The 19,237-nt window shown below is 36.6% G+C and overlaps 1 protein-coding gene across 5 annotated transcripts in view; it reads left to right on the forward strand.

Moving 5' to 3' along the window:
• LOC140199345 (sperm-associated antigen 16 protein) overlaps positions 1–19,237 on the forward strand; it is a 656,665-nt gene that overhangs the window by 214,172 nt on the left and 423,256 nt on the right. The window lies entirely within an intron of this gene.

Below are 19,237 nucleotides of genomic sequence, written 5' to 3' on the forward strand. Positions count from 1 at the left end.
CAATTTGATCTATATGAACAGTATGCAAGACACACTTTTTACAGTATCTTGGTACATGTGACAAAATAAATCAATTTCAATTGAAACACTAATGTTATATTTGCATCCCTTACTATTAACTCAACATGCAAGTTAAACGTTAGGAAATCCTACACTAGGACTCCCAAGTCCCTTTGCAATTCCAATTTCTGAATTCTTTTGCCATTTCGTAAATAGTTTCTGCCTTTATTTCTTGTACCAAGGTGCATGACCATGCACTTCCCTATGCTGTATTCCATCTGCCACTTTTTTCCCCAATCTGTGGGAGTCCTTCCCCTGGCTTCATGCTTTCTCAACACTACCCGCCCATCCATCTATTTCTGTCTCCTAATTGTACTGACTTGAAGAGCCAAATATAGTCCATTACTGTCTCATCTTTTTTGCACCTCTGTATGTTGGTTACCTATACTTAATTAAAGTGGTTGGCTAACGTACATTGAAAGTTAGTAAAACAGTGATTTTTATTTTTTTTATTTTAAGTAATATTAATATTTACAGTTAATTTAAGCATGAATATAAATCAGTAAATTTTTACATTTTAAAAAATGTATATGATACATTTGATCATGAGAGACATGAGAGATCATGAGAGGCCTGCTGAGTTCCTCCAGCATCTTGTGTGTGTTGCTCAATAGTACTCCGTTTCTTTCTCCACGTATAGTGCCTGACCACTGTTTTCAGAATTTTCTGGTTTGTTTCCGATTTCCATCTCTGCTTGTATTTTTTTTAAACTGTTGCAAATTATGATGTAATTTGACAGATCGAAAAAAGGTCGTGACGGGTTTAAACATGGTAAATAAAGAAAAAAAAATCACATTAGTCCACAGTTTGAGGATCTTTAATGTAATGGACAAATAATATAGAACTACATATGGAATATGATGTTTCATTTTATGTGCAGTACAGCTATAATCTCGAATGCTACCTGCAAGGGTGGGGGATGCAGTCAATCATTTTCTTGGTAAGGGAATTGGATTGGCAGTTGCAGGGCTGTAGGATAATAGAACTGACTGGATTGCTCTGTAAAGAGTTGGATTCTATAGCTTGAATGATCTGTATTATAACAATATTATGACCCTTTAATTGCTTCATACCTTGAATCAATGATTTTGTGATGTAGGTATCCAATGAATTTATGGAGTAGGTTGGTGAATCTTGTTTTCATTTTGCAAATACTTTCAGATTAACTCATACTTTTAAAATAGCAAATAAAATCTTGCTTACTTTGATAAGTTTATCATTGATTACCTTAATGCTCATTTGCAGTATCACTACTTTAAACTCATTTTTAAAAATGAACATCTATTTAGAAATCTCTTGTGTAATAGGTGATTTAATCATGCAACAGAATCTCTTTAAGGTGCAGAGTAACTACATAATTTAATATTTGCCATTCTTAAAAGATTGCATATTGACAGGAAAACTTGTATTTTAAAATTCAAGATGATGTCTTTGGTTATCAATTTACTAATATCTTATGATGTTTACATTTACATATCACATATTTAAGGGTTATCAATATTGTGAGTCTTTTGGTTGAAATTTTATTATTGCATGTGAAACCTTGTCTGTAAATATTGACTTCTGTGTGACATATATAGTGACAATCATAAAGCATGGTGGGTCAAACTGTGTACTTTAGCTGTCGTCTTCATCTTTACTACTGAAGATATGAAGCAATTAAATATTTAAATAAATTTTGTCCATCAAACTATTTAATGGTAACTTCTCTACAAGCCAATTGGTATGCATGAAAAAACTGTAACTTTCCATGCAATGGCTCACCAACAGATGTGCTGTTGAAGGATATGTACACATTTTTGGACTCTAGGGGAATTTTAAAGCACACATTCCAATACTTATTGGAAAGCAGTATTCTGACAAAGCAATTAAAATGTAGGTACTTTACATATTAAACAAATGAATGAAGTTGTTTAGTTGCACTAGTCATAGTAAACTAAGGACATGGTTTTGATGTGACAAGTAATTCTGCTTGATATTTTAATAGTTCATGGTTATTGATTTCAGTTGCTGAATGAAACATGTTTGTTTTGTGATAATATACATGAACAGAAACTGATGAAGCAGAATTTAGTATTTAATAATAATTAATTATATTCCTTGAATATTTAAATTGAAGAAACCTGCAAAAGATCTGTTTATGGAAGCAGGAAGTTATCTGCATTTTCCTGTCATAACAGGTGATGATTGGGAAGAACATTTAGAAGTGTTGAGGTTGGTGAAGTGGAAGCTACATGCTACATTTGTTTTAAGCTTTTCTTTAATCATGAATCTGATATCGGAAGTATTGATGTGGTAATGCCGAAACAGCTAAATGGGAATCAGTGGTTGAGTTATTAACCTGAAACTTTCTGGAAATCTGACTTTAAGTTTTCCTTTTAAAAATGAACTTCATCTGAAAACTTGATGAACTTTGTATTTGTCTGAAACTTCTTTATTAGAGCTAATTGAATATTGGCCAGTGTCTGCAAAGCCTTAACAGAATCCCATTTAACGATGCATTTAGTTGCCCCATTTTTTTTCCACACAGGCTGGAAAGTTACAAAAACATGTTGCCTAAACTTTGTGATGAAATACTACCTTTATTTTTTTCATACTAATTTGTATTTTCAAATTATTTTCTTCTCAGCCACAGAAAGAAAAATTCAGGGAATAAAAACCTGCTGAGCATTTGCAGATAACTTTAGATCATAACTAAAATAGCTCTTGATAGTTGCGGAATGTCTATAATCTTTTTCTGTGTCCAAGGGCGGTGTTTAAGCATGAGATGATTTAGAAATTTTTCAATTGTTCTACAAAATATAACAGAACTTTCAGAGTTAGGAAAGAAATTCTAAATTCTGCGTTTGGCTTATTTATTTCAATATTCAGTGCATTCATAGTAAATTAAGTGTGCTTCAAACAAGTCCTGTAATGTTATCTCGATACAGAAAGAATACGTTGTCATTTTCGATATTATTGATGCTAACAATGAAGAACATTTGGAGGATGAAATGCTTCACCACGTCTATTACCCTTAGCTTCATTGCTCCAAATAGTGGGTCTTTGTTTCAGATAGTGCTCATTTTAAAATCAATAGTTAATCAATGATAAATTGATTCATTCTACTGCCATTACTGCACTCTCATTCATACTAGCAGAAGGACTTAAGGTTAATAGTTTGTCTGCAGCCATGCCATGCTTAGTTGTTTCAGAAAGATTGTCAAACATTTGTATGCATCTTTTCCGATCTGTTATTTTTTAATATCTTGGTTGTTTCTCAGTCTTCATTTCCCCCTTTTCAAATATATTTTATACTGTATTCTTTGTTAACTTTAGTCTCCAGCATTTGGTTGTTTGCTTGTTTATTCCTTAAAGGAAACAAAATAACGATAATTCTATAGACAGGTCACTGTGCTTATGGCAGTTTTTCATGTGGTGACAACATCTGTTAATATCTCCAGTATTTGTCTAGAATGTAGCCTGACAAAATATTAAACTCATCATTAAAACAAATTCAGTTGCTTAGCTTGGCAGTTTTTAGTGCACTAGTTTTAGGAAATAGTAAGAGATTGACATTTTGTCTTAGTCTTTTGAACCAGAATGCCATTTATAAATGTACAGTGTACAAATTCTTATAGATTTTGTGTTTTGACCATTAAAAAGGAAAGTGTAGACTTAAAAATCTCAAGTTTGGTTCTATAAGTGCCCTAAATGCCGAAAGCCACTTATAAAGCCACACATGAGAACAATTCACCATTAGCAATTAATGTTTTTACTGGTCTACTTAGAACTGAAAGCCTTGAGCAATATAGAAATACTTACTTACATGGGAGTACAGATAACTACAGTATCGAGTTGGCCCTTGTTAGTATCTATGTTCCACACAAATCACATCACATCCTTCTTTGTCTTGTCTATCAAACTGACAATTATCTATCAATGTAACTGTGCATAGATTATTATTAATTCTAAAACTTTACTGCATATGAACTTTGTGATTTACAGTATTTTTGAAAGATATTTGCCTAGAAATATTATCACCCCTAAGCAGGAAAGCTGATGATGTGGAGCACTTTTATCTCACTCCTATTCATGTCTGTTTAGCCTGTTTCTGATCCTTGTTTCAAATGTGCTAGGTTTTGGACAATACAACACAGTTTTTATATGTTTTCTCTGCAGATCTCAGTAAATGCTTTCGTAAGTTGTGTTCACTTTATTTCCCTAAACATCTGGACAGCAAAGATGCGTACATTATGATTCACTTTATCAACTACAGCTCGGCATTCAATACTATCATCCCCTCAAAGCTAATCAATAAGCTTCAAAACCCTGGCTCATTACCTCCTTGTGCAATTCCATAACTGATTTCTTCACTTGCAAACCCCGTTAGTTTGGATTGGCAACAAAATCTCCTCCACAATTTCCATCAACACAGGTGCACCACAAGGCTGTGTGCTTACACCCCTCCTCTACTTACTTTGTACTTCTGACTTTGAGGCTAAGCACAGCTCCAATACCATATTTAATGCCAATGCCATGTTTGCTAACAACATTATTGTTGGCCGAATCAAAGGTGGTGACAAATCAGCATATAGGAAAGAAATTGAAAATCAGGCTGAGTGGGCCACAACAACCTCTCACTCAATATCAGCAAGACCAAGGAGCTGATTATTGACATCAGAAGGAGGAAACCAGAGGTCCATGAGCCAGACCTCACTGAGGGATGAGAGGTGGAGAGGATCAGCAACCTTAAACTCCTCGGCATTATCATTTCAGAGGATCTGTCCTGGGCCCAGTAGGTAAGTGTAACTGTGAAGAAAGCACGGCAGAACTTCAATTTCCTTAGAAGATTGCAAAGATTCAGCATGACATCTAAAAATTTGACAAAGTTCTATAGGTGTACAGTGGAGAGTATATTGACTGGTTGCATCATGACCAGGTGTGGAAACACCAATACCTTTGAATGAAAAGTTCTCCAAAAAAATAGTGGATATGGCCCATTCCATCATGGCTAAAAGCCTCTCCACCATTGAGAACACCTACACGGAGTGCTTTCACAGGAAAGCAGCATTCGTCATCAAGGAACCCCACTACCCTAGCTGTGCTCTCTTCTTACTGCTGCCATCAGGAAGAAGGAAGGTGCAGGAGCTTTATGACCCACAGCACCAGGTTTGAGGAGCAGTTACTACCCCCCAACCATCTGTCCCTTGAACCATTTGTGATAACTTTACTTGCCCCATCAGTGAACTGTTCCCACACTTATGGATTCATTTTGAAGGACTCTTCATCTCATGTTCTCGATATTTATCGCTCATTTTATTATTATTATTATTTCTTTATTTTTGTTTTTCTTGCACGGTTTGTTGTCTTTTGCACATTGGTTATTTGTCCATTCTGTAGGGTGTGGTGTTTCATTGATTCTATTATGTTTCTTGGATTTTCTGAGTATGCCCGTAAGACAATGAATCTCAGGGTTGTATATGATGACATGTGTTCATGTATTTTGCATTGAACCTTGAACTTAAAAGGACACTCACTTGCTGGAAGTGTAGATGTTGCCTTAACATTGTTAAATGGGCTGCAGGAGGGTAAAGAGAGAAATTGGGAAGGCAACAAGAGACACTTTACCAACCAAAACTAAAGGAGAATACAAAGAGTTTCTACAAATATATTAAGAGCCAAAGAACAATTGGGGACAGGATAAGATCGCTTATAGATCAACAAAGCTTCTATGTGTGAAGCCTCAAGTGATAGCTGAGGTCCTAAATAAATACTTATCATTTATTTTACCACGGCAAAAGACATAGGTGCTAGGGAAGTCACGAAGTTAATGAGGCTTTGAAGAGAGTCCACATTACAGAAGTTCTTCTGGATGTCTTAAAATACATGAAGTTAGATAAATCACCAGGACCTGATCAACATATTTCATGATTTTTTTGTTATGTGGCAGCAGTATATTACAAAATGTAATAACAAAAACTTGTAAATTATAGTGTATATATATATATATCTATAGTGTGTGTGTATATATATGTAAAGCCTCATCATGGCATTAGAGGAGGCCACACTCACACTCAGACTGGAGGAGCAACACCTTATATTCTGCCTGGGTAGCCTCCAACCTGATGGCATGAACATCGATTTCTCGAACTTCCGGTAATGCCCCCCCCCCCCACCCTTCACCATTCCCCATTCCTATCTCCCTCTCTCACCTTATCTCCTTACCTGACCATCATCTCGCTCTGAAGCCAGTCCCCCTTCCTTTTCTTCCATGGCTTTCTGTCATCTCCTATCAGATTCCCTTTTCCAGCCCTTTATTTCTTTCACCAATCAACTTCCCAGCTCTTTACTTCACCCCAACCCCCTTCCTGGCTTCACCCATCACCTACTACCTTGTATTTCTTCCTCCCCTCCCCCCAGCTTCTTACTCTGACTTCTCTTTTTTTTTCCAGTCCTGATGAAGGGTGTCAGCCAGAAAAAACAACTGTTTACTCTTTTCTATAGATGCTGCTGCCTGGCATGCTGTGTTCCTCTAGCATTTTGTGTGTGCTGATTGAAAGAAAAGGTTCGGAGAATTGCAGGGAAATGGGTCTTGTTAAGTCAAGCAACTTGGTCAGCATAGGTAAATTGGGATGAAGAGCCTCTTCTGTGTTGTAGAGATCTATGATTCTGTCTCGCCTTCATGACAGCCAACTTCAGCACTTGCACCCCTCATCCTCTTTAACTGTGATAGATTTTGCTGTCACCTTGTTTTAGTTCTCATATTTTACCCCTTTCTCAGTCTCTGTTCCTCAGTCTTCCTGTCAAATTTGATTCACAAAGGAAAGGCCACATCTACTGATGAACAATGGCATACAGACCTCAGTACAGCTATGGATGTGATAGAAGTGATCATTGTTCAATTAATCCAGAAAACAAAACATTCTCAAGTAAATAAAATACAAAAAATGTTTTCGCACTTCTCCTGCTACCATGGATCAGTGGCAAGAACAAATTAACATATCTTTCAGCATTTTTCCAACGGCAATTTATTTCTACATGTGGAATGGCATAAACTTGACATTTTTAGGACTACACTTTGAAATCTTAATCATCCAACAGCAATAGAATGTCAATTTCCATATTTATCCAGCTTTCTGTTTTTCTATATCATATAAGAGTAGGAATAACTGACCACCCAGACTGACAAGTATGAGATCTAGATAAGTGTGATCTGATTTGAGACCATCACAAACAAAGGCAAGTGGGGGTTTGGAGTTCAATAGATGTGAAACTGAGAACTGAAACAGAGAAAGTTTGATTAGAAATAGAGGCGCTGAGTGGATCACAGACAGGAGATCAGCAGTAGGGTCTAATCCATTCTGCTTTACTGCAGAATTGACAAAAGAATGCTAAAAAAGGGACAAACAGAAAAATTCTCCAACTCTTTCTATGCTATCCATTCTGCTTCATCCATTCATGCTGAGTTCGTCTATTTCATCAGCTTTGCTATAACTTCCACACTGTCCTTAAATTCACTTGGTCCATTTCTGACACTTCTTTCCCCTTCCTCGATTTTTCTTTCTCCATCTTTGGAGACAAACTGTCTACCAACTTCTTTTATAAACACACCGATTCCACGACTATCTTGACAATACCTCTTCCCACCCTGTCTCCTGTAAAAAAATATTACTCCCTTTTCTCAGTTCCTTTGGCTCCACTGCATCTGTTCCCAGGATGAGGCTTTTCTTTTCAGGACATCAGGGATGTCCTCTTTCATCAAAGAATGGGGTTTCTCCTCCTTTACCACTGATGCTGCCCTTACCTGCATCCACTCCATTTCCCAGACATCCATGCACATCCTACCTTCCCGCTGCCTAAACAGAGATGAGTTCCTCTTGTCATTACCTATTACTGCATGAGCATGTGCATCCAACACATCATTCTCCACAACTTCCACCACTCTACCACCAAATGCATCTTTACCTTCCACCATCCCCACCCCCGCTGTCTGAGGAGATAATTCTTTCCATGATTCCCTTGTCTATTCGTTCCCTTCCCATAGTCGGAGGCTTTTACTGTTCCTTGTCTTGTCCAAGTAGGTTCTGTTGACTCGATTGTCTCAGGGTGCATCTGCCTGAGAATAGGAGGAATAAGTAGGTCTCTTGTAGAATGCGAGTTAACCCAATGTTGCTGATTTTCCTTTATCCAAATTGTCCCCCTTTCGTGAGAAGCTCTGTTTTTCTGACATAATTTTGTTTTGAATTTTGATTCAACAGACTCCTTGCAGTTGGCAACCATGGTATCATTCAGTTAGTTGAGCAGCTAATCATATTAAAGTATTCTTTCTAACAATGAAGGCTTAATGTTTCAATAATATATTGTATTCAGAGTGTGAAATGGAAATTAATACATACAATAATATGGAATAATTTGAAATATAACAAAGGAATCTCAATTGTTTTTGCTTTAAAATCTCATTAAAAAGTTGTGTGTCCTGGACACAGATGGAATAAGCTTTCCAAGGACAGATACTTAACGGATTAATTATTGTGTAGTGTACCATTAAATAGTCACCTCGAGGTCATATAACAAAGATATGAACATAATTTTTTATGTTCATATGCTAAATGTAAGTGGCTCTTCTCAATTTGACTGATTACCTTTAACTTCATTGACGAAGGATGCAAATATCGCAGTCTGTCAAGGTGCTCTAGATTACTGACAGCAACTTTGGGATTTTTGCATTACATTATATGCATGCATAACTTTGGAAGTTGCTGCCAGATGGAAGACATAATAATTCATTGTCAATATAAAATTTAGGGATGTTAGGGCGCTGATTAGCCCACAGTTGATGCACTATCAGCATTCTAAGCATTACACTTTGGAAAATTGACGTAGTTGTGTGGAGAGTGAAGAAGGGGTAAGAGAAAGGGTGTTATGTTTTGTAGCTCCATAAATTATTCAAGAGAAAGACATGGGAGTCCAGGGATAAAGGTCTTGACATCAATTTTACTTTAGTGAGGTGCACCCATGTAACGTGGTGGTGTGATGACGTATGCCATTCACGTACTTTTACATATAATCCAGAATGAATTATGTAAACAACAAAGAATGCTTAATCAAACAATATATTTACAAGATTACTCAAATATTACTGAAATATTAAAAACACAACTCCTCCCTGCTCAGCCATAAACACCAACTCAATATAGAATACACCTCAACTTACACACACACACACACACACACACACACACACACACACACTATATAATACAACTACTACATAGACATCCACAGCATAGTAAACATAAAATTCAGGCCTAAATATCCTGTGGAGGATTTCTTACTCTTGTGGGATAACATCTTTCCTGACAAGATGGGTCCCTCTGCTTGGCAGGAGAAACTTGTGGCTGTGAAATAATCTCTGGTTCTGGGGCAAGATTTACTAGATGATGTTGGTCATAATGTGTGTGTACAGTGTCTGACATAACCATTTTCTTTACCTTTTTGAAAACCACCTCATACTGCTTTGTCTATTACCATTTCTTCCTGATCTGTAGTAATGAGTTCAAGGGGTGGAGCGCAGTGGCCAGACTTGGCAGGAACCTGTTATAGTAATTGACAGATCCTAAAATGGAATACACCTGTAACACATCCTTTGACCTTGGGACATCCAGCACTGCTTGAATTTTCTCAGCACACTCGTGTAATACTTGTGCTTCAATGCTGTAACCACAGCAAGCGATGTTCAGTTTAAATAATTCACACTTGTTGCATCATGCTGTTTCTAATCTTTCTAACACTGTCTTGATATGTTGGAGATGTTTCTTATCATCCTCACCAGTAACAATGACACCATCCAGGTAACACTGAATATCTGGGCAGCCTTGCAGCACCTGGTCTGTACCTTTCTGCTAGTGCACAGGTGCATATAATAAGCCTGTTGCAGTGATAAAGCCCTTTGTGAGTGTTTATGGTGAAGAACACTTTGGACTCTTCTGTCTTTAGGTAAGCCTCAGCTACGTCCAGTATGCTGAAGTGTTTTCTTCCAGAAAGGTTTGCAAAGATATCCACTAACATGGGCAGAGGGTATTTCAGTACTGGGCTGATTGTGACTTGAAAATTATTACAGATCCTGACAGATCCATTCTTCCTGGTAATGGAACCACTGGCATTGCCTATGGGCTCCACTGAACCTTGGAAAGAATTTCTTCAGCCTCCATGCCATAAAGCTCACTTGCTACTTTATTATGGATGGTGTAAGGAACTGACAGGCTTTGTAAAACTTGGGTGTAGTATTTTCATTTAATACTATTTTACCCTTGATGTGTCTGAGTTTTCCAATACTATGTTTGAACACTGCTGTGGTTTCATCCATTACTTTTTTAATTTGATTTCAGTTAATTCTATTGCAGGGGATGTGGCATGTAGATGGTGGATGGATCTCAAATTAAATTTCACTTGTCTCAGCCAATCACAGCCCTATAATGCTGTCCCTTCTGTTTTTAACCACATACAAGCCCAATGTGGATTGTTGGTTGTTGAATTTCATTGTTACAAATGTCATTCCCACAAGAATGAACTTTTCTCCAGGGTAAGTTCTGCAGGCTACAGTTCAATATCTTTGAAATGCTGCTCAAACTCATTTTGTGGAATAACAGAAACAGCTGAGCCAGTGTACAATTCCATTTTAATTAATTTGCTATCCACTTCTGGTGTAAGCCATATTACTTGTTTATTGTTAGTTTCACATTGCATATCTCAAGACTATTCAGTCCTGTGTTAGTATCATCATTATCAGATTTTTCACCAACAGCATGCAGATTAGTGCTCTTTTTGAAACTTAACTTTCTATCTTTATATCTTTCCTGTGCAGTACATTTATTTTTGTCCGCCTTTCATGCTCTCTTTATGTGTTATACGTTATTGCACTTCCCGCAAGTTTTGCCCTTAAACTTGCTTTGGTCTGGTGTAAATGAGCCCCTGTATCAATGGTAACACAATTTGATCAGCCAGGCTGTTTAGAATTTGAAATTCTTTCATGCTCACTTTTTTTCCTGACTGCAGCTCAATTGTGTCTCTGTCTCTTGTTTCCATTGATACATTGATTTCAACTGATCATTTAAGTGTGAGTTAGGAACCATTTTTGAATGCTTTCTTGTAAGAATCCACAAACTAAACAATATCTCAGTGCATCGTTAAGCCCATCACTGAACTGACAATGCTCAGACCATTTCTTCAATTCTGAAATAGACTCCTTTTCCTTTTGATTTCACTTATGAAACCAAAGGAGTTCTGCAATCAGCAATAGTTTCAGTTCTAAATGTTCCTTTATTAGTTTCAGCAAAGTTCATTTTGGATGGTTTGGTTGGAGCTTCTTAGCAAACTGTATGCCTTTCCATGTATTACACTCAGCAAAACTGGTACTTGTTTCTCATTGACTATTTCATTTGCTTCAAAATACTGCTCAATCTATTCAGTACACATCCCCCAGTTATCTTCTGTTGAATTGAACACATCTATTTTTCTGATGTGGCCAGAATTTCTGCTTATTCAAAAACATGTTTATGAACTCGTGAATTTCATCCAGTTTTTGCCTTTTTTAAACTCGACTGCCATTTCCTTTTCCAAAAAAACCATGTGTTACACTTTTTTTTTACTAAACCATTTCTTTCCTCTTGCGAAGAAAGCTTGCTGCACTTTTTATTAACTCAAATGCCTTACTGAGCTTCAACAGGTAGGTAGTCATCTTGAGTTCATTTTCAAATTTACTTGTCACCACTCTTATGTTTTATAACACCATAAATTAATCAAAAGAAAAGCACAGGAGCCTGAAATAAACATGTCGACTTTGTTTTTACGTTAGTGAAGTGCACACTTGGTGATATAATGAACATGTACCATTTACATAATGAGGCACATTTAAACAACAAAGGATGCTTAATCAAATAATATATTTACAATATTATTTGATTATTACAGAAATATTAAATCCACAAAGGGGACTTAATGAATCCTTGTTTTTAAGTGCTAGTTGAATCAAAATGAACTGAATAAACTCCTCTTGAAATACTTGTCAATAATTTACGACATTTGACATAAAAATGAATGGAGAAAAACTTAATCTCGTACCCTTTTGTTTACATAGTGTGTCATATCAATGAGTTATTACTTTGTGTTATAATGTTCAGATGTTGTTTGCTTGTATTAATGCTGTTAAGAAATTGCGATCCTTATCATCTTGATGCAAAAAGAAGTGCTTCATTAACATTTTCCCTTTTAAAAATAATTAAGATTTATGTCTTAGTGGTAGATCTGTATGAATGTAGTTCAACTAAGGTTGACTTCGTCTCATAAAGTTGTCACTGAAAATTTATATTTTTTTAAACTTATTTTTGGTGCAGAGAATTTAAAAGGTGTAGCAAAGACATTATTCTTTTTCTATAATAAAAAAAATATTCTGGGGATGTTGCAGTACAAACTTAAAATATTGTGCCTGCGGGAAATTAAAGTGTTGTTACAGTGAATGAATTCTGTGCCTGTTGGACTAAATTGAGAGCTTTTGTTTTTCCTTCATTCTAACAAATTTGGCCACTGGTTAATAAAGTGTATGTAACAAGCAAGTATTATCTCCTCATCAGATCTTACAGGCATCTGATGCATTTCATTCCTGATAACCACATTATAGTAAAAAAGGCAAAACAAGGTATGAGGTTTTTTTTATTATTTATTTACAAGATGTGCATGTCACTGTCATTTTTGCCTATTCTTATTTTCCCTTGAAATAAGTGGACTGCCAAGCCATTTTGGAAGACAAGTTAAGAGTGAACCTCTTCACTTACATTCCCAGGCTTGGCGGGAACAGTGAATTTCCTTCATTAAAGAACAGTGGCAAAATCAGATACGCTTTTTTGGCTCCATCACTATCGTTTCTGAAGCTTTTGTTTATTTCAGATTTACTTACTTGAAATTAAACTTTCCCACTATTGTGCATTTTGGATATGTTTCTGAACTATTAGTTTAACTAGCTATTAAACTAATTTAATTTAATTAGGAAATAGGATAAACAGCAGATTATATCACCCAACATTCAATAAGATCAAACAATTTTACCACAGATAGCAGTTAAGTATTGGAACTATAGGCTAGTAAGCCTTGCATCTGTGGTAAGGGAGTTCTTGGAGAAGATTCTGAGGGACAGGATGTCTAGTAACATGGAAAGGCAGAGACTGTTAAGGAGGACTTCACATGGTTTTGTAAGGGGAAGATTGACTCAGAGCTGAGCGATTTTCTTTTTGGGAGATACTGTAACTAAGAATGGCAGAGCTGTAGATATGGTTTACATGGATAATTAAAGTTTTTAACTAAGTCACATGTGGTAGGCATGTTCAGAATTTTACAGCAAAGGGATCTAAAGGCACATTGAAAAACTAGATCCAAAACTGGCTTGGCAATTGCAGGCAAAGAGTAGTGAAGGATGGGAGTTATTTTGACTAACAGAATATAATTAGTGGTGTACCATAGCGATTGGTGCTGAAGCCCTTATTTTTGTTAATATATATGAGTGACTAAGATGAAAATGTAGGTGGTCCGATTAGTATGTTTGCAAATGACATGAAAGCTCATGGAGTTGTAGTTTGCAAAGAAGGTTGTTCAAGAATAGACCGGGATTTAAATCAGTTGGGCAAAAGTTTAATAGATGGAATTTAATCCAGCCAGTTGTGAGCTAATGCAATGTGGGAAGTCAAATTCTGGTGGGACACGAAGTAAATATTCGGGTCTTTAAGAGTGTTCATGTATAGAGGAAACCTGGGGTGAAAATCCATAGCTCAAGAAAGGTGGCAACACAGGTGGAGAGGGTAGTGATGTAGGCATTTGGTATGCTTCCTTTCATAGGCTAAGACATTGAGTAAAAGTGTTGAGACATCATGTTGCAGTTGTACAAAGCATCAATTAGACTGCACTTGACATATAATGTACACTTCTGATCTCCACATCAGAAAGATCTGATAATAATGGAATACTGAAAAGATTTACCAGGCTCTTACTTGGAAGGGAGGATGATAGTTATAAGGAGAGATTGCATTTATTTTCGCAACACATAGGAGGCTGAAAGGTGGCACGACGGAGATTTACAGGTAGGTAAGAATATTCTTTTCTTAGGCGAGGGATCTAAAAGTAGAAGGGATAGGTTTAAGTCGAGTGGAGAGAAATTTAAAAGGAAATCACAGGAGTAGGTTTTTCACACTGAGTTTTGTGAATATTTGGAACAAGTTGCTAGACATTTTGACAGGCACATAGAGGGATACAGACCTAATGCAGAAAAATGGAATTAATGGAGATAAGCTTCACAGTTGGCATGCTGAGGTAGACCAAAAGGACTAGTTTATGTACTGTATGATTCTTAAGATTTTAAGTGACCCTACATTTTGAGAAAGGTGTGAATAAAGTGGCAAGAAATTACCAGTTATAAAGAACTTTGCCATTCAGACCAAAGATGCTCACTTACTATCATAAAGGCTACATCAAATCTGTGGTATATTACTTCCCATCAAGGACAAACCAGTAGGTACAGCATTGTCTCAATAGCATGATAAGTGAGTCTGAGCAACTCACTGATCATTGGAATGTATGTATGTTGTACTAATCTAGCTCACACGAGACAATACTTCATAAAAAAAATTGTAAATGAGACCCCCTTCCCCCTTTCATTCATCTGCTGTTTTCCTATTTTCTTCCATGCAATGTGCTTTTGCGAAGAGCAAACAAAAATATTTCCTTTACATAATATAAATGATGAATCTGCTGAATTATATTAAGCTTTTCTAAGTATTCTGCTACTCTGTTATAATTTACTTAATCATTGATTGCAGCATATTCCCAAAAACTGATGTTATACTAACTGGCTTATAATGTTCCATCTTCTCTCATGATCTTTTCCTGAAGAGTGGTGTTATATTAGCTGTTTTTCTATCTGCTTGGACCTTTCAAAATCTGGAGAATTTTGGAAGATCACAAGCGAATCATCTTTGTTTTCTCTCTATAGAACACTAATATGTAAAACATCAGGATCTAGGGAATTTATTAGTCCTTACTCCCATTATATGGTTTAGTATTTTTCGGTAATAGTAGTTGTGACTTCTTTTTCCCTCGTTCATGCCTATGATTTCTGGTATGTTTTTACTATCTTTTATTGTGAAGACAAATAGAAAAATATGTTAAATGTTAATACCAATTCTGATTGTGATTCCCCTGTCTCAGCTTCTAAGAGACTGATTTTTTACTTTGGTTTCTGTCTTCTGTTTTGGATAATGACAGATGCTCTTGCAAACCATACTTTATATTGCTGCTAATTCATATTTTTATTCTATTTTCTCCCTTTTCAGTTTTTAAGTCTTTTGCTTTATTGGTTTTGTAATTCTTATCCCAACTTTTACTCATTGCAGTCTTATAATTGTTTTCAATTTAATTCCATCAACAACTTTTTTGATTAGCCCCAACTACATCAACTTTCCCTTGGAGTTTTTATTTCTGAATTGATTTTTCTTTTGTGGATATCCTTTCTATTGTGAATGACAGTGAATATTGAAGCCTAGAATATAAATTGCTTGAGGCCATTAAATAGTCTAATCAAAATTTGCATAATGCAATGGTGGCTTAAAATCCGAAATAAAAAGTGCTGGTATTGTTCTTTAGGTCAATTAGCATCTATAGGGAGAGAGAAAATCTGATTTAATGTTATATCAGTCCTTGAATATTTTAATGAACAGGAAATATCAAAAATTGTTGAACTTTTTTTTCTCTCTGTGTGTGGCGTCAAATGTAACTGTTGTCACCTTGACAAATTTGGTCTCTACTCCCTCATAGATATTTCCTTTGTTCTCTCCACTCTTGCTCCTCTCTGCAGTTTAACATATGCCTATTTTCTCATTTCTTTGGTTTGATGAAGGTTCTTCTGCAACAAATCTGTAATATTCACCTTATATAGATGCTGCCTGACCTGCTGAGTATTTCAGCATGTTCTGTTTTACTTCTCAATTCCATCTGGTCAATTGTAACCAACATAATAATGTCAAATTTGCACTTTAAAGAAATGTTGCTATGGTTAATCTTGTCATTTGATAATGAGCATGATATCAGTAGCATAATGGAAGCTGTTTAAGTTTTACTATTGGTGTATATACTGTATGTTGCCCATTTGTCTCTACCATGTGAACACTGCTAAGCATTTATGCTGTTTGTAATGTTTTCACCTCAACAGTCAACTTAGAATTTCCTGTGCTCTTTTAGTTGGCCTGTTAAATGTGGTAGCAGTTTATCTGGTGTGATTATTGAGTTCTTCATCCAGGGAAAGAATCAAAATCAGGTTTATGATCACTGACATATTTCATAAAATGTGTTGTTTTGTGGCAGCTATAAAATAAATTACAAGTATATTTATTTTACATATTTATATTATAAATAATGATATATAATGTTTCATATTATGCAGTATACATTTATTATGTTATTTACACACATCTTTACTGTATATGTAGTTATTACTACAAGAAATAAATTAATAGTGAAAATAGTAAAAAAGAGGAATAATGGACCATTCAAACATCTGATGGTGGATGGGAAAAATCTGTACCTAAAACATTGACTGTGTGTGTTCAGGCTCCTGTGCCTCCTCTCCAATATTAGAAATGAGAAGCTGGCATATCCTGGGTGGTAAGAGCCTCTAGTGATGGATGCTGCCACCTTAAGGCAACACCTTTTGAAGATGTTCTCGATGATAGAGAGGATAATGCTTATGGAGCTGGCTGAGTCTATAACACTCTGAAGCCTCTTTTGATCCTCTGCATTGGAATCTCTCTAATAGGTGATGATGCAACCAGTCACAATGCTCTCCACCATACAGCTGTAGAAAATTGCTAGAGTCTTTGTGACATATCAAATCTCCCTTTCAATATGTGCATAAAAAGCTCATTGAGACAGAAGCATCACAGTCATTTATGCTGTTATGTTAGTCTGATTGGTTATGGTCGAGTCTCAGTAGATGAACTCTTGAACTACTTCATCTTAAGAACTATCATGGATCTTGTGAAATGTCCTCTTGAAATCCAACTATTTTCACTACACCGGTGAGGGCCAGATGCTTTTTGACAAACTTACAAAAGGCATGTGTTATTGTAGTGGATTTTTTGTTGTTGGTTATAAGGCTATATTATTGGTGAATAAAAACTCCCTGATCAGCAGCTTTCTAACTTTAGGTTTAGTCTTCTTAGGCTAAAACAATTTCCTTTTTAATCTTACTTGTAGATTTACCTCTGGGTTTCAGGTCCTCTGGTCGAGATGGGATTGAGCTGTGATGTCTGTCGATGTCATGGCTCAGTTTTAGTTGTTTATATTATGTTTGTAGCAATGGTTTTGGGGACAGAAAGGGGAGGGTAGGGTTTAGGGACAGATATAAAGTTAGAGGTCAGGGGTAGTAAATGAAGATTTTGGACAGGTTGAAGTCCTCCAAAGTTAAATGTCAGCAATTCCATAGGTCATGTTGTAGGCACTAAAGAGACCAGCAATTCCCAAGCATGACTGATCACAATTTGTGAGTCCGTATAGGTGACAAGTCCCAGATGTGGTGGGAATCATGCGGGGATCATGTTGGAGGTCTGTGTGAGTCTGGAAGTCGACGTCTAGATGTCAGTCTTGGCAATGTCTGGAGGACAAAGCTGAAGATTGAAATCCAGAGCTTAGCAAGTCTGGAGGTAGAAGCCTGAAGGTCGAAGACCAAAGGTAGAGACCCAGGTCACCAGGGTTAGAGATCTGTGCGATTCAGAAAGATGAAGCTCGGAGGTCAAACCCATGATCAGTGTCCTAGGATGAAGGTTGAAGTTGGAGGCCCAATGTCTGTGAGTCCAAGAATCCGTGGACAAGGACTGGTATTGTTGTTAATGTCTTGATTTATTCTGCTGTTGCTGCGTTGTTCTGTGATTCATTGTGGGCATGCTACATTGATGTTGGTTCATGTAGCAACAGTTGGGGACTGCCCCCAGTACGTCCTTGGTTGTGCTGGTTAATAATACAAATAATTCGTTTCACTGCATGTTTCATTGTACATGTGATAAGTAAATCTGTATCTGTATCTTTAAAATATGCCACTGATACCATTACAAAATACCTACATACCTAGAAATATCATTCCTTGTTACCTCTTGAACTGTAGAGTAGGGAAGTAATGTGAGAGTGGAAATAATCTTTTATACCATTTTAATTGAAGTTATGTGTCACTAATTTCATGAACAGAAACTAGTACTCAGGATTCACTGTTGCAATTCACAATAAGAATAATTGCTTATAGTGCCTCAGCTTCATAATTCCAAAGAAGCACCAACAAACAAAAATACTCACCTTTTAGTAACTAAGAGGTCTGTAAAATATGCATTCTTATTCAAAGATTTTTTTTATTAAGTATGCAAATGGGCCCAAATTCTGCTTTGAAGTCCTTTATAGCCGGTTTTCAGGTTATTTGACCCTGCGTACTTAAGATCCAGTCATAAATTCTGAACTACTATCACTGCAATCTGCAGCCTGTAATTTCCCTTTTAACTGTACTTTTGAACCATCAAAACGAAGTAATGATTTTACAGTTTCCTGAAGGAATCAGTGGACTTGATTCTCAAGAATGCAGCTACGGCATCTGCTATTGCTGGAAATGGTGGGCGGGGGCGACTTCAAGCCAGATTTAAGCATTGTAGTTGAAAGCTTTCTGTACCCAGCAACCTGTTCACAAATGTACAGTCACTGGACAACAAGAAAGAGGGCCTAAGGGCAAGATTCGTGTATCAGAGAGAAATGAGAGGCTGCTGCATTCTCTGTTTCACGGAGACCTGGCTCACTTCAAGCACACTGCATATGGTAGTCAGGCCCAAGTGCTTCTTGATCCACTGGATGGACTGAACTGCTGATTCAGAGGAGGCAAGACATGAGGGTCTGTGTTTCCTGATAAACTCTTCATGGTGCCTGGACGTAGCAGTCTTGTCACACTGCTGTTCTCCCAATCTGGAACATTAAATGTTTAAATGCCATCCATTCTATTTACCGAGAGAGCTCTCCTCCATAATCCTGACTGCACCTTGCATACTACTTGACTGCAGATGTTAAGCAAACACTCGATGTATTCATTGCCACAATTAGCAAATAAGAAACAGCCTTCCTCGATGCC

This window comes from Mobula birostris, chromosome 6 (assembly GCF_030028105.1).
Source record: "Mobula birostris isolate sMobBir1 chromosome 6, sMobBir1.hap1, whole genome shotgun sequence".
Taxonomy (NCBI): domain Eukaryota; kingdom Metazoa; phylum Chordata; class Chondrichthyes; order Myliobatiformes; family Myliobatidae; genus Mobula; species Mobula birostris.